Source organism: Paramormyrops kingsleyae, chromosome 18 (assembly GCF_048594095.1).
Source record: "Paramormyrops kingsleyae isolate MSU_618 chromosome 18, PKINGS_0.4, whole genome shotgun sequence".
NCBI lineage: Eukaryota > Metazoa > Chordata > Actinopteri > Osteoglossiformes > Mormyridae > Paramormyrops > Paramormyrops kingsleyae.
In genome coordinates, this window is record NC_132814.1 from 14,677,087 (window position 1) to 14,693,291 (window position 16,205).

At 46.5% G+C, this 16,205-nt stretch overlaps 1 protein-coding gene across 2 annotated transcripts in view; it reads left to right on the forward strand.

The window, feature by feature from the left end:
* The first annotated feature begins 80 nt into the window (after nt 1-80).
* mtus2a (microtubule associated tumor suppressor candidate 2a) overlaps nt 81-16,205 on the forward strand; it is a 65,069-nt gene continuing 48,944 nt past the window's right edge. For both annotated transcript variants that reach the window (XM_023805219.2, XM_023805220.2), the window contains exon 1: nt 81-279. The gene's annotated coding sequence lies outside the window, so the exon portion shown is untranslated. The remainder of the gene's footprint in view (nt 280-16,205) is intronic.

The following is a 16,205-nucleotide window of genomic DNA, read 5'->3' on the forward strand; positions in this document are numbered from 1 at the left end:
GACCTCCGCCACCCCCCTACACGGTTTCACGGTTTCTTCCTATATATTATCGCCTTCGCGCTTACCTGCGCTGTTACCAGAAGGTGGCGCGCTTGTTTTTAGAAATGAAATCGCACTAATGGGAGGGGGCTAACCGTGGGGGCAAGGGAGGAAAAGCTATTACCTGCATTGTAGCATGGGTCCCACTCCCCTCACTCGCTCTCTCTCCCCTCGGTCTCATCGCTCCGCAGAAGGAAATCGGTGCCTAATTTCGCACAGACGTACGCATCCAGTAATCAGGTAAGTCGTATTTAGGATACGCGAGCTGTCATCGCGATCGGGTGTTTGTGTCGGGGGGGGCCGCATGGTGTTCTTACCGGGCTCACACGTGAGAGCACCTGCTCTCACCTTCTTTGGCGAAGTGTTCAAACGCCGCACTTTCACATTGAAGGTGTCATCATCGTGTTTCATTTCTATGATCCGTTAAGGCGTTTCGATTGCACAGATATTTAAAATGATAATTTCCCGTAATAATACTGTATATCCCACGCTAATATTACGGTAGATCGATCTTTAACACGTTGTTGTGTTCTGTAATTTGCTTGTTAAAATTAATATACTCTAGATATTTAGTATTTATTGTAGACATGCACCCATTGCCTTAATTTGTTCTGTTGTTGTTATTGTTGTGGGATTTATTTATTTCAATTATGTCACATAACTCGACTTGGACTGCATGAGTGAGCGTGATCATGCGTGTGCCGACGTTACACCTCTGTATCTGTAAATATTGGCCAAGTCTGTTTTTCTCTGGTTTGGTCCGTGCTGGTGCAAACGGGACCAGTAGGGACTTGAATCTTTTGCATTAACCACTGACAACGCTTCTATAATTGCCAGGTTGGATAAAGTCCAGTTGCTCGGCTCTTAATGGTTTGCAGTCTTTTTGATATCACTGATCCGTTTCCTGTAGACTGGCTGCTCCATTATCACGTTGTGACAGGGACTGATGCCGTGGGAATCCGGCTTTCCATCTTGGCCGATCTCATCTCGATCGCAGATGATCATTGCGTTGAAAGCAGCACTCAGCCGCGCGTTTCCTACTGCTTATGTTGGTTTGCTGAAGCTCAGCTGCCCTGTTTATGATCGCGACCCCAGACAATAACCCGGGCGGTTTTTGAACATTAGTCATTTTTCTGGAAATAAAAACCCGAACGAGGCTGTCCGCAAAGCAATTCTGCTTTTTGTGTTATAATAATGATGCAATATTTGGTCTGCAGTTGAATTTGATATATTTGTATTTTTGTAGTCTATCTTCCTTACCCGAAGTACTGACAGACTACGATTCAAATATGAATTGATTTTCATTTTTGTGCCTATCACTCTTTGTAATGTTTGCTTACACAAAAATAAAGTGTATAGGTTCCACTTACAGCTACTTGAGGCTTAACCTGGCCAGTGGCCTCTTGTCAGCTGTGTGCTCTTTATGTACCATCTGCCTCATTTGTGTGTCACTCTGGACAAAAGCAACTTCCAAATAAATAGATGAAATTGTTAAGTACTGAACGAAATACTGTTTACTTTTGCTTTGTGAAAAAGAAGCAGTGTTCGTTGGCTTGGGATTGAGAATCATGTGTGGCTTTTAAAGAGCGCTTGTTGTAATTCTTTACATGGATACGCGAGAGAGAGCGTGTTTGACACACCTCGCTTTACCTGTTTCTGCGCCCCGGAAGTTGTGGGATATCGCTTCTGTTGTCTCCCATGCCCCTTGATGGGGTCAAACCCGTCAGGCACATCTGCTCCTTGACCAGATCTTCCACGGGCTACGTTCTCACTAGCTCTTGTAGATCTGAGAACCCCATTACCACCTCCGCCATCAAAGGATGGATGATAGACCCAAGAAAGCTCAGTTTAATCTGTTATCCTGTGCAGCATAGCGTGCTTGGAGTTTTTCTGAATCTCTGTGACAGGCTCAGCACATGAGTATAAAGCAGTTTGTCTGTGTGTGTTAATAACCCCCTTTTCTGGACCCTTTCAGATCACTAGAAGTAGGTGTTGGCAGGTAAAAATTTTAAATCGGCCCAGGTTAGATTTAATAAGTCGGAATGTTTTATTCTGATACCAGATAGTGACATTTTTTTTGTGTCTATCTTTAAAGGTTTTTGAGATATGGCTATTGGGTACTCCCTGACCTGATGATTGTAAACCTCACTTTTCTTTTCACTGTGGTGGTTATTTTAGAACCTAGTTTAGTGGCCTGTTTTTGTAGACCTTTATGAGAAAATTGAGGGTGAAAGTGACTGATATTTTATATAATAATATTATATATATATATATATATATATATATATATATATATATATATATATATATATATATATATATATATATATATATATATATTTATTTATTTATTTGTATGCATGGCTGACCACAAGCCGTAGGTTAACAAAGAGGGAGAAATATCCTTTTTTTCATGGGAAAAAAAATAATTTCACCTTTCTGGACAGAGAAATAAGTTGAATCTGAAGCATTTTGGGCCAGTTTTTACTCTCTCCTCCTCACAGCGCTAACCTGCTAGTACCTACTAAAAGTGATAGCAGCCCATGGCCCTGCTACTGCTCTGTGCACTCACTGAGCAGGTGTACGTAGGCTCCTGTGCACACACTGAGCAGGCGTACGTAGGCTCCTGTGCACACACTGAGCAGGCGTACGTAGGATCCTGTGCACACACTGAGCAGGCGTACGTAGGCTCCTGTGCACACACTGAGCAGGCGTACGTAGGCTCCTGTGCACACACTGAGCAGGCGTACGTAGGCTCCTGTGCACACACTGAGCAGGCGTACGTAGGCTCCTGTGCACACACTGAGCAGGCGTACGTAGGCTCCTGTGCACACACTGAGCAGGCGTACGTAGGCTCCTGTGCACACACTGAGCAGGCGTACGTAGGCTCCTGTGCACACACTGAGCAGGCGTACGTAGGCTCCTGTGCACACACTGAGCAGGCGTACGTAGGCTCCTGTGCACACATTGAGCAGGCGTACGTAGGCTCCTGTGCACACACTGAGCAGGCGTACGTAGGCTCCTGTGCACACATTGAGCAGGCGTACGTAGGCTCCTGTGCACACACTGAGCAGGCGTACGTAGGCTCCTGTGCACACACTGAGCAGGCGTACGTAGGCTCCTGTGCACACACTGAGCAGGCGTACGTAGGCTCCTGTGCACACATTGAGCAGGCGTACGTAGGATCCTGTGCACACACTGAGCAGGCGTACGTAGGCTCCTGTGCACATTCTCACACTCAGCGGCTGCTGTATCCCTAGCGTGATATGGCTGGGAGGAGAGGATGCCCTTTTTAACCCTGTGATGTTTCCTGACCTCCCCCTTGCTGTGACCTGTCAATTCAGGCAGAGAGGCCACGGCCTCCGCTGCTTTGTGGTGCCCGCTGTTGACCTTGAACGGTCAGGGAAGTAGTGCTCTGTGGTCGGGTGGTGCCCACTTAAGAGGGAGTCCCACAAACAAAAAAGAGAGGAGGAGGAGTTGGTAGCTGTCTGTAGGTGGAAGGATGCAGAAATTTCATGCACCTGCTACTAAAAAAAAAGAAAATTCTTCTTTCTTCAGGAAGGTTGAGTGTTGTGAGGTTTGAAGCTGATTTTAGAAGCAGTGCATTTACTGACCTCATCTAAGAACTGATATTAGCTGTTTAGCTGTATGCTGTCGCCTTGTGTTAGTGCTCCAAGCTGCAGTCGGATAATCAGAGACGTAGTCATGTGTCAGGACCTTTTGGACTGCAATCAGACCTGGACGTTATATTGTGTTATATCCAAAGAGACCGATCTAGTGGGGGTTTACCTGTCGAAATGGTTGAGCCTGCAATGGATTTTGTGATGGAAGAATGGGGGATGGATGGCAGAGAATGAAGTGAAAAGGAAAGTGGAGGCTTGCTGAATGGAGCCGTTATCTGACTGCGTGATTTTGGGCTGGAGACGGGGGAAAGTAACCTCATGAGTAACCTGAATGGACGATAAAGCTTCTTTGATGGAGCTCCATAGCAGCTAGTAACCCCTAAGATTTGGGAAGGCTCATCACTATGTGTGTGTAGGTGTGTGCTACATGTCATAGAGTAACCGTGTGTGGTCACTGTGCCTGTAATCGGAAGATCGGCGGTTCAGATTTTGTGGCTGGCAGAAAGGTTTCACCACTGAGCCTTTGAGCGAGGCCCTTAATCCCAATTGCTCCAGCGACTGGCTGACCCTGCCTTCTCAACCGTGTGTCGCTATGGATAAAAGCATCTGGCAAATAACCAAATGTAAATGAATGTTCCTTCCTGATATATGTGCTGTTCAACAGCTTGTAGAACACCTGAATCCTTCATCTGTTTTTCAGGTAAGAAGCACTCTATGAACCGCCTTGGTATTTTATGGCTCCTTCCAAACTCGGTGATCCATTCCCATAAAAGAGCCTAACGTGAGATTTCTGGGTCAGTCATGCTGGAACCCCGAAGAGATCAGAAGGCTCAATTCCTCGCATCTCCCCGTCTTTCCCCTCTTATTTCCATATGAAACCTAAATTATTCATAAGCACTCCATCCCTTACCCTACATTACCTACCGAATCCCACCCATCTGCTGCTGTTACCACCCTGCACCTTTTCTCCTCATCCAGCAGCTGTGGACATTTTGACCTGTGTCCACTATGCGGCATGGGCTACCTCCCCCCACATCCTCTCGTCACACTAACCTACATCCATTTATTCCCACATCCCTGGGCAAGAGTAACACATGTAGACCACGCTATTGTCCTTGGAGACGTGAATTTCAGCTGCAGCCTGGAAGGGGGAACTCTCACCTCGTGAACTCGCTGGGCATGGACCGTTATAGAACTTTTCATACCAAGGGGCCAGCCGTAGCATTAGCCAATGATATGCTGTGAGTGAAGGGAGGGGGCAGTCTGTGGGCCAATCAGTTTTCAGCTAGGGTCAGTGCCCCGGTGGCCCCGCCCCTACATACACCCCTGTTGCTGGGATGGACCTCTGTATGTAGTGCTGCTGGGTAAGTATCTCTCACTCAGCCTCATGTGACAAGGTGCAGAATCAGGGGCTTACACTGGGATTTCATGGAAAATCAGACTCGTGATGTTTATGCGGACTGTACCTGAAGTGGTACCTGAGCATGTTGCAGTGAAGCCAAGGATAAAGGTTTTATTTTGTGGAGGTTTTGCTCAATGATACAGCTAAATCCTTTATTGAAGCATTTTCGAATGATGCCTTCAAGTACGCGACAGTAGTTCCATACCCAGTATCCGGCTGTACAGCCATGTGGCGATGTTCACGTTTGCCACATAGCCACCTGCTGGCCATTTGAAGGAATGAGGCTGATGCTCCTGTGGGTTCCCTCTTCATCATTTTAGCTGATTTTCTCTTCAGCCGTGCTGCTGCATTTCTATTCGGTTTTGCCATAGACTCCCTCGCTCAAGGACTATGTCAAGCGATTTTCCCAGCATTCCCTCTGCTTCCCTTTGCCCAATTACAGGCCTCTCTTGGCTGGCAAGCCAAATGCCATGTTATTCACTGATTATCCATGTGCTAGCGGGTCACCGTCATGTTTCTGCCGGAAACGCTGGAGTGACTCGGGTCAGAAAGAGAATCATGCTAATGAAGAGGCCCCTGGCTGAGCTGAGTGACGATGTTGGCAGGTTTCCTCATCAGCCTTTGCAAATTCAAGGGCCCATCCAGGGTTACAGCCCGGGAGTGTGGTTATCACTTACAGAGGGTAGAAGCTGGCCAGGATACACAGATATCTGTGAGGATGGAGTTGTGTGGCTCATCTGCTTAGCACTTGTGCCCATGATCAGAAGGTCCCCGGTTAGAATCCTGGGGCTGGCATGCTGATGGCGCCGTTGGGCCCCTGAACGAGGCTCTTAACTCCCAATTGGTCCAGGGCTACTGCATGCTGGCTGTAACTCACAAGCTGATTCTCACCTGTGTCTGTGTGTCGCATCCAAAGTACCATGGGAGTGGCAAGAACAGAATTTCCCCATGGGGATGGATAAATTATCGGTATTCTATTTTATTCCTAAAATCAGACTGGGAGGAGGCTCTTCTGGAAAATTTACCCATCCATCCTTCCATCCTCTAATCGTTCGTCCCATTCAGGATCAGTTTATATCTGTGAAAAATTTGTGTTTGGAAATTTCATTGTGTTTGTAGGAGATGAGGTAGCCAGCTTTGTTTTTGTTTTGTTTTTTTGGGGGGCGGGGTGTCACCACATTTAGGGAGCACATATCTGGGACCATGCATAACTAATCCATGTCAATAAACAGTAACAGCAGGCACCTGGAGGAAATGTCCCTGGGCCTCGATCGGACTGGGGCGGCCGAAATGGAGCATGTCCCAGTTTGCGAATGGGAAGAGGTGCTGAGCCAGACCCATTCAGCTGCACTCTGCTATGTGCTGGGCTTTGGATCCAGTCAGACTTAAAGACCAGCCAAATAAATCTGACCAGTAAGTGTCACGACCCCAGGGTATTAACCCAACAAGCCCACCTCAAACGATGTTCTTATAAATCCCGCTCATTCGCTGTATTCCCTGAGTTTTGTATTACCGGTGCTCCATGTGAGAATATATGGGGGGGGTTCTGATTTGTTTGTCTTTCTTTTTCCATTCATTGATGGAATAAGTAGTGTTTATATCAGGGCTTTATGCCTATCCGTCGTGATTACGGGGACAGAATGTGAGCCGGTAAATGAACCGGAACGGCAGAAAAAGAATTTTTTATTTATTGTTCTGTTCTAGAGTGAGGGGAACGTGTCAATATTCTTTTTCATGTAGTGAAACCAATGAGCTCTCTCTGCCGCCCCCCCCCCAAAAAAAATAAAAAAATAAAAAATCAGCTCCTTACTTTTGATCTTGCCATTTTCTTTGTATTTGCTGTCTGTGTTCACACTTAGGGGTTGCCAGTTGACAGCTTTCAAGCTTGAGGCTGCAATTTGTCTTCCAAGGACCCTCTTGATGAGGCTTCTGTATTGGAATCCTTATCAGACAGCAGGCCAGGGGCTTGGAGGAGCATGATGAAAACCCCCCCCTGCCCAGGGGGGAGTGCTGGTGGACCACCACTCCCCATAATCCTGTGCGTGCGGCCAAATGCACAGAGCAAGGTGCCCGCGGGTGGGGTTCTCTCCAAGCAGGGGGATCACATAAGCGGGATTCCTACAAGCATCTCAATCCAACCCACAAACCCACATACGGCAGCAATGGAGGCAGACGTGGCTTCCCTGAGACTGCGAGGCTATTGGCCGACTCCCTCTCATCCTTCTGCCCATCCGCTGTGTCCCCTGCTCAGATGGAGGGATGGGAAGGAAGGGGCAGTAGGCCAGTGGAGTAGGGGGACACACCAAGTTACATGTGATCCAGTGGCTCGCACACGCATGCAGACCGTGTTACAGTTACATGCATGGGACCAGTGAGCATTAACAGTTGAAGTTATGCTTCTCTGATGCCAAAATAGTGTCTTTTTCCTGACTTTTTCCTGACTCTTTCGCCTTACTGGTATAGATAGGGTCATCCACATGCAGAGGTGTAGGGACAGAACAGGCAGGGCAGGCAATGGCCTGGGGCCCCCAAGCTGGGAGGGGGGCCCCTGAGGGCAGCTGATTACATACTACATCGCAACGACAAATCAGCCTAATTTGTGTATTCTGTTTCTCACAAAAGTAAAAATGAAGGTCTTGTGTTTATTAAATTCTCTTTGTTGATATTGTAAATTTACACCTTGCAGTAAAGTAAAGATAATACATGTTACCATGCCGCGGGGGGGGGAGGAGGCCCCATGGAGTTTTTCGTCTGAAGTCTCTACAATGGCATCTGTCCACATCAATTGGTCATGGTTGGTCTAGATCTTCAGATAAGGGAAGTAAAACAACCGCCATCCGTTTTAAGGAAGTATGGTTCAAAACAAAGGATAGCAGTGGAGCGAGTTAGGGCTGAGAGAGTCTAGTAAGGGTAATCAATCATGTTGCCTTGTTTTTCATGACAGTTTTCTGACAGATGATCAATGTATGCATTAAAGGGACGGCTATGTGAAAACTGTAAATTACTATATCATCGGTTCAATGCACATAGACTGCTGGGAGTTTTGTGTCTGTGTGCATGAGAAGGAGGATGCAGAACTGGGCCCCATGTTGTGTGACAAAGGCATCACACCATAATTCTTACAGTATCCCCAACCGCCAACGTGACGAACTTGTCTGCAGCACGTTGACATGCGCGGATGTGCATTGTCATCATCTTTGTGGAATCCCAGCTCTGCCATTGGCTGTCGGTAATCTCCGTATGGATTCAGGGGGGGGGGAAAGAGTTGTGGGTGTCTGGTTTTATTGTGCTTGAATGGGGTTTTTTTTATGGCCGTTATCACGGCGGAGTGGACTGGCTCTTCAGTTACTCTGTCTGATGTCGGTGTACATATGGGAGACGGATCTTTTAAAACAGGAGTGAGAGGAACAAAGGAGTAAACTGGGTGGGGGACTATAAATTTGACAAAATGGTGTCTTTCTCCTCCATGGGATGGCGGGGTCTTTTTAGTGGAGGAGGGGTCATTGATGGGTGGGTGGGTGAGGGGACATGATATAGGCAATAGGCAGCTTGTTTGGGTGATGGGGAGGCAGTGAGGGTGGGATTATAGGCATAATTAAACAGCGTCTCATCTGCAGGGCAGACTGTCTGTGGAGGGGGGAGGGCAGAGCACCTGGGGGTGGAGTGGGGGCTGTAGGGGAAAGGATTGCCCCCCCCGAAGCACTGGGGTAGCTGCTGGTACTGACGTACTGCCTGGAAATGTGGGAGCGGTGAGTTCAAGGTGCCACCAACGTGAGGTGAAGCGGGTGCGATGACAGCAGATTTGGGTATCAATTGGGGGGGGAGCAAGGGCAGGAGGCCAGCGAGGGAGTCCATGGTTGAATTTTTCATGAACTCCACACTTTCAGAGGCGAACGTTGCCTCGGCGATGAGGCGGCACCACTAATTAATGTGGGGCCACCTGGGAGGGGAGGGGAAGGGGGGGGGGGGGATGCCGAGCCCAGTGCGCCCGCACTTACACACAAACGCAAACACTGAGTCGGAGATATGACAGGATCCAGTATCTCTCTAATCCATGTATTCCAGTTGGATGGGATGGGGCGGGGTGGGGTTGGGGGGGGGGGTGTTGGATGTGATGTGTAGTAAGGATCTTGGGGCAGGCACTAAGGTGGTTGCATGAGGGCACAGAGGGAGGATATCAACTATTTATTCCCACTATTTACTGCACAGCGGTGCTTTCTGGCAGCTGTGTCGGGGGAGAGTGTCATGAAAAACCACGGGAAGGGGACTGACAACACACACTGTATTCAAGATTTAAAGCCTCGTGCTTCACTGGGGCTCAGTGAGGTGAGTGCCCCCCTCATCTGTGAGTGTTTGTGTGCGCGTGTGTGCGCGCGTGTGTGTTTGTGTGCTTGCATACAGTGGCACATCAAATGAGTGTCCTTTTCTTCGCACGAACACGAATAAGACAAGCGCTTGTTCCTTTGTCTGCACCGCAGGAGTGTGTGTTTGTGAGCCTGTCTGCGTGCTGTACTGCGCTTGGCATGACTCCTTTTTATTGCCTTTGTGTCCCGCGAGCGCCCGTCTACGGGTTCGCGCGCATCTGCTTCCAGGCTGCGCTCGCGCTTTTCCCTCCGCGTGATGCGCCTGCTGCTAAGGTCCCTCATGCACGTTGACAGCGCGATGCAGGAGTGTAGAGAGGGTTTACTTTCTTTTTAGCACCGCGCTTTGATGAACAGTTAAAAAGGCATTAATTGGATTTTATATTTTATTAAGAAAAACTGAATTAGAAATTGGAAGCCCTTACAATAAGCATAAAAACTTAAATAACTTATTATAATCAAACGTATTTGGCATCCGGATTTGTGCAGTTTCTGTAGCATAGATGGCTTTTATTTAGCAGGTTTGTTTTCATATAGTCGAGTCCTTCGAGGATACCAACCGCGGTCGCAGCCCTTTGGTGACGCGTAGCGAACATGCGCCACCTGCCGTCCTGTTATGGTTACTGCATGCTGCGTTGTCGGTGACCTGCAGGTATGATGCTTTAATGTCAATAGTTTTAGATCATCATCTCCGTCATGTTTTGAGGGTGGGAAGATATCTTAAATAGGGAATTAAAAAAATTTCGTACCCTAACGTCTACCCGTTGGCAAAGTCTCTTATCCGGACTTTGTCCTCGTTTGAACCCTCTTCGTATGTATGATACAGAGCCCTCCTATTTGGGAATATATTTCTTTACATTATATTTATTTAGCTACATGCATTATATGGGATATAGGCTACACTTCATAATTAATATTAGAAGTGTGGTTGCGTTTGTTTCGCGTCGTTATTCCTCGTACTTTCAAGCTTTAACGTATGACGGAAAAGTGCATTTAATTATGCTTTTGACCAGCAAGTTCCGTTTTTATAACATGCCTTTTAAGACTTTGTTTTAAAATACAGTTTATATCTGGCATTTCAGTTAAATTTGTTCTTTTTGTTAAGATTTACAGTATGTGTGTCTCTGAATGTAAAATGTAGGCTATATTTTTTCTCTCTCTGTAATAGTAGTAGCAGTGTCAGTCATGTACAAGAGATACAAATATGGATGTTCGTTTTCTCCACGTTGTGTGTTAATTTGTAATGCAGGTGATATTAAAAACGAAATTGTTCTTCACACTTAATAACGAGGGGTATGGGTGAGGTTAATTTTGTTGATAATCTCCCAAAACTAATTACTGCTAATTGGTTTTGAACCCCTATTACATAAGGAATAGCATCAGAGTTAAGAGGGAAAATGAAAATACAGTTAAAAGTGGACCAGTGGTTTGATCTTTCGAGTTCAGCTGATTGAAGCGTAACACTGGTAAGCTTCTCCAGTTGTTAGGATGTTTTAATGTAAAGGCGTCACTCTCCCAATGTTCAGGTGACTCTAGTCCGATCAAAACAGCATCTTATAATCCACTTACCGCTCTAGCAAATCTAGGGCGCATAATCTTTCTTCACACTGTAATCTCTGGGGAGTTCCCTGTGAAAGAGTAAATGGGATTGATGGCGTCTCCCTCTGCTCCCTTCCCCTGCCTGACTGCAGTGCCCCTGTGCGAAGCCCCCAGCTTGTCCATCTTGTGGGGTTCTGGGCTCCATGAGATGCATCGATTCACCACTGCATTGGTCTTAAGCTGTAAAAGAACCACCCATAAAACTACAAATACATGCAAACACTTCACATAAACATAAAACTACAAATACATGCAAACACTTCACATAAACATAAAACTACAAATACATGCAAACACTTCACATAAACATAAAACTACAAATACATGCAAACACTTCACATAAACATAAAACTACAAATACATGCAAACACTTCACATAAACATTATTGCGTTACCTAATAGTCAGCTGGGTGAGGTTTTTGTTTTTGTATTGAGTCACCGAACAACACAGAATTCTGTCATTGATTCTCAGAAATCTGAGGAACGAGGGAAAATGAAATCATTGGTTTAGGGGCTGGTTATGGGTTTTGGGTTTGTAACACTGGGTCAGCAGGGGTGCCGGATTTAGGCCTGAAGCCTGTAATAATTCAGGGGCCCTGTACGTGGATAGGGGCCCTTGAAAATGTCTGGGGGTGAGAGCCAGGAATTGTAGCCTCATCCCTGTGGATCAGTTTCATATTTGTAGAATGTTTATGTACCAGGTGCAAATATGCAGCGTGGTGTGTAGCTCACTAGGTCGGGACACTGTGTCTGTGATCAGAACGTCAGCAGTTTAAATCCCAGGATCAGTGGAGCGATGTCACCATTGGGCCCTTGAGCGAGAACCTTAGCCTTTGGTTGTTCCAAAGACAGACCCTGCTTTTGGAGAAAAGTATTTGCTAAATAAATAAAAATGTAAAACTGTAGTATGAACTTGGAATGTACTGCATGAAAACAACATGCAATCAGACCCGTTAAACTAGGGTGAGCAAGACATACAGCAGGCAACAATACCTAGAAGGGACTGCAGTTTAACTAAACTATGCTGCAGTTTGATTTATTGGAATCTGTACAAGGAAAAGCTACTCTAATTTGTACTTTGGTAAAGGAATGCCTTGACATTGTTTTGAAGTGCTGTGGATCAAGCAGATTCTCTTGACGGAAAATTCATCCTTCAGATAGAAAGTAGGAAGGGGGCAGTGATGGTGACGAGTCCTTTTGCCTGCATAAATATCTTGGGCTTGAAAATGAAAGTGAGAATTTCCTACTGTGACAAGACCATCATCTTCAAGAATGATGATGAAGCGATTTCATTTCACATTTGGGTTGCGATGGTTTGTTTCTTTATGGAGCAACGTCATCTAAAGGCTGTTGACACCCAACGCCTAGTCTTCCAGTGCGTTTGGAGTCGGGTCGTTTTATGGGATCACGTTTTTAATTAATTCTTGTTTTGACGCCTCAAACGCTGAGGGAGATGACTCACTACCAAGTAAAGCATTTTCGCCCTGAGACAAGCAACTTTTCACTTGCACACCTGCTCCAGCACTGAGACTGTGGCATGTTGCATGTTGAGTGTGTGATCATTATGGGCTGCCTGCCTTCTCAACTAATTGGAGGTTGAGCGCGCATATGCTTGGGAGGGGCTGGGACACGGAGACATGTCCCCCACTGTGCCCCGCGTGTCTCTCTAAGGGGTAAGTGGGGATTGCAGCTTTATTTTTAAATGTGAGATAACACCATGCGACCCCTGCTGGGAAGAGTCACCACCTTTATCGCTCCTGCCAGGTCCCTAAGGAATTATAATTTTTTTTTTTGGTCTCCCTAAGCATGGAAAAAATACATGTTTTGAATTGGGGGTGAGATGTATTTAAAATCTGATCACTTGACCCTTGAATTCATGGAGACTTACCTTCATCATTCGTTGTAGATTTTGTAGGGTGTTTCAGCTCAGACGGTCACTGTTTAAATTAATATTTTTGGAATTTAACTGCAAAATTCATGATTAATAAGCTTCAGCAACTTCTAAGCTCTGGTGTTGGTTCTAACAGCGGATATGTGTGTGTGCATGTGTGTAATTCTGTAATGGGTGAAACCTACATTTAGAAAAGTATTGTATAAATGGAGCAGTGGAGCATGCTTACACGTGGGAGATGTTATGACTGCACTTGTTTTGTTTAGAGGCAGTGGTGGTGTTTGGAGGGGGAGGGGCAGTCTGTGCTACAAAGCCAGACACATTTCCCAAGGCGGAGGCGGGGGAGGGTGACCACGACACGGGGGGGAGAAGCTCAAGGAGCTGGAATGCACGTGCTTGTGAATGAGGGCCAGTATCTCCAGACAAAGGAACTGGTGTGGAGGATTTATCAAACAGAAATTAACAAGTAACACTAAGGGAATTGAGCCCCATCGATAAAATAAAAACCATTTGCAGTACATTACACCGTAGGCTGATATTAGGTCTCCGTTTCCTCTACCCCCACGGGTGCCAGATCCCAGTGCCCTCGGCGTCCCGGCGCACTCTCATGTTCACCGCGTCTGCCTGGAACCCGAATCGCTCCGCCACCGGCCAGGCCAGAGCCGAATCGGAGAGCGGCGTGGGAGGCAGGCGGCGCCTTGCCGAGGACCCCCCCCAGGCAACTGGCCTGGGGGCCGCGCTCTCGCATAAGGGCTGAGTTAGATAAAACGCCGGCGTGTTCGCATCTCTCAGTGTGGGGAAGAATGCAGAGCAATCTGGAGTGTCAACAGCATGCAGCCTGGGCTGATTAATTAGCCTGACGATTTTATTGTGTTGTTTTTGTTGTTTCGGAATTCTCACTTGGCCAAGGTGTAAATATACCCAATGGGGCTTTGCTTATGACGTGTGTGTGTGTGTGTGTGTGTGCGTGTGTATATGTGTGTGTGTGCGTGCTTGTGTGTGCGAGCGGGTGTGTGTGTGTTTGTGTGTGCGCGCTTGTGTGTGCGTGCGTTTGGAAAAGCACACTGTGGTTTCGCGAGCATCTGCACAGATGAAAAATGAAGAGCCCCGAAACAGAAGGAAATTGCATGAAAAACTCAGTCTGCACAAAATTTATGAGCCATTTATTAAGCCTGTGCTCCTATTTTACATTCAGTGCAACAGCAGTTCAATCCCAAGCCATATGGATCTGCAAGCACATAAAACTATGATAGCGGGATATGCTGTCTTTTCGTATTCTGATTCAGTGTTGTGGCAGCTAATGGCGATCCTTCAACTGGTTTGTTTTATCATGCTGCAGTTAGCATTGTTTTTAGCATAAGTTAATATAATCATTAATTGGGTGAATGTCTGGGAAACATCTATTAATTAAGTAGTGTAAACAACATTGGTTACTCTATCTAGACAGCTGGCTTATAGATGGTAGTGCAAGTGTTTGTTTGTGGTCCTTGTAAATATCTTGCACCTGCTGTTGAGAGGAGGCTGCCCCCTATGGGTGAGAAGGAGCACACCATGTATAACATTAAGCTGGGAGGCTGCCCTCTTGGGGAGAGAAGGTGATATCACATGTCATGTTAAGTTGAAATGTAACCCCTGGGGTTGCATATGTGACATTATGTATGGATCCAATAGGAACTTGGTAAAAATACTGCATTTTCTGTGTATGTGGATGTGCTTTTCAAATGCCAGTTCTTTTCTGTTTCATATATGTATCCATGCTGGGTTTTGTGTGTGTGTGTGTGTGTGTGTGTGTGTGTGTGTGTTTTACAGAAGGAAATTAGCCAATAAGCACCGCCACTCTCTGAGTCATTAAAGAATGTTCAAATCTGTCAGTATTTCAGCGTCTGGATTGAATCACTACTCATATGGTTCAGTGTTTTTTGCCCTCAAGTTTTTTTTTTTCCCCCCAAAAATGACAGCATGCATTTAAAAACCCAGGCATGGGTTTGTAACATTGTGCACACTGGCTTTAACGGGACTGCAGCATTCTTGTATGTATTAAAAAAAAGGAATTATATCATTGCAGTGAGCTGTCCTGGGCCAGATTTTTGGAAAGTATTTGATACATTTTTTTTTTTAAACCCTTCCACTCTTCTTGTCTCCATGGTAACCAGCCCAGGATATGTGGGATGGTTTACATTGGTGCCCACGTGGCCAATCTGACAACTGCCAGGGCACGGCATCGAAATTGCGTTTTAAAAGCAACACACTGCATGTTTTTTGTGGATTTTGGTTTCCTCTGAAGTACATAAACACAGCAAGATAATTATTTATATTTCGCAGACACATCTAAAGCAAGCAGCATAGCTTTCCCGGTTGCTTTCTGATTTTTGCTTAGCCAGGATTACACTAAATGCTGACACCACGAATAGGGAAGAATCTAAGTGGCCTGAGTTTCTGCCTGGGTCAGAGCAGAAGTATCTGAAACTTCATAATGAGCGAGTGATGTCCAGACACCGCTGATCCCGCAGCAGGATGAGGCGTCTTTCATGCTGGGAAGGTGTTTTTAAAAAAAAATGTTTTATATTATTTTTTCCTATTAAGGGAAGGAATGTCCTTTATCTGCTCAGAGGCTGTTTTATGGGTTTTCCCCAACTGCTAGTGCTATTTTCTCTCCGTACGTGTTTTTTTTTTCTGGCCTCTTTAGCCAGTCGTCTTACAGGTGGATGGTGCAGTGAAGCAGTCTGTGTCCCTCTGTAGCCGTGCAGTGAAGCAGTCTGTGTCCCTCTGTAGCCGTGCAGTGAAGCAGTCTGTGTCCCTCTGTAGCCGTGCAGTGAAGCAGTCTGTGTCCCTCTGTAGCCGTGCAGTGAAGCAGTCTGTGTCCCTCTGTTGCCGTGCTGTTTCAGGTGATGCTGAATGAGGCTCCCGCAGGGGCAAAGGCCACATCGCCGTCCTCAGTATTGTGGTGATTTTTCCAGGGATCTGGTGGGGCTTTGTGCCGCTGTGTGGCTGAAATGGGGGGGGGGAGTTACAGTGCTGGCAACAATCAGCCACACTTCCCTGAGCCCCGCTCATCCAGCAGAAATAAGAGGCTTCGTCCTGCTCCACTCATCCTTCGCCCCCTGCCCCCCCGCACCCCGCACCCCCTAGTTATTAAACCATCTATTTTGAATTGTGCCATTTTCTCTCCCCTGTGTTAACTGAGATTCCAATGGGTACAGGCACACACTCGTGCACGCGCACACACACACACACACACACACACACACACACGTACCTCCATATCCAGCCGTGCTGCGGAGACTCCAGGC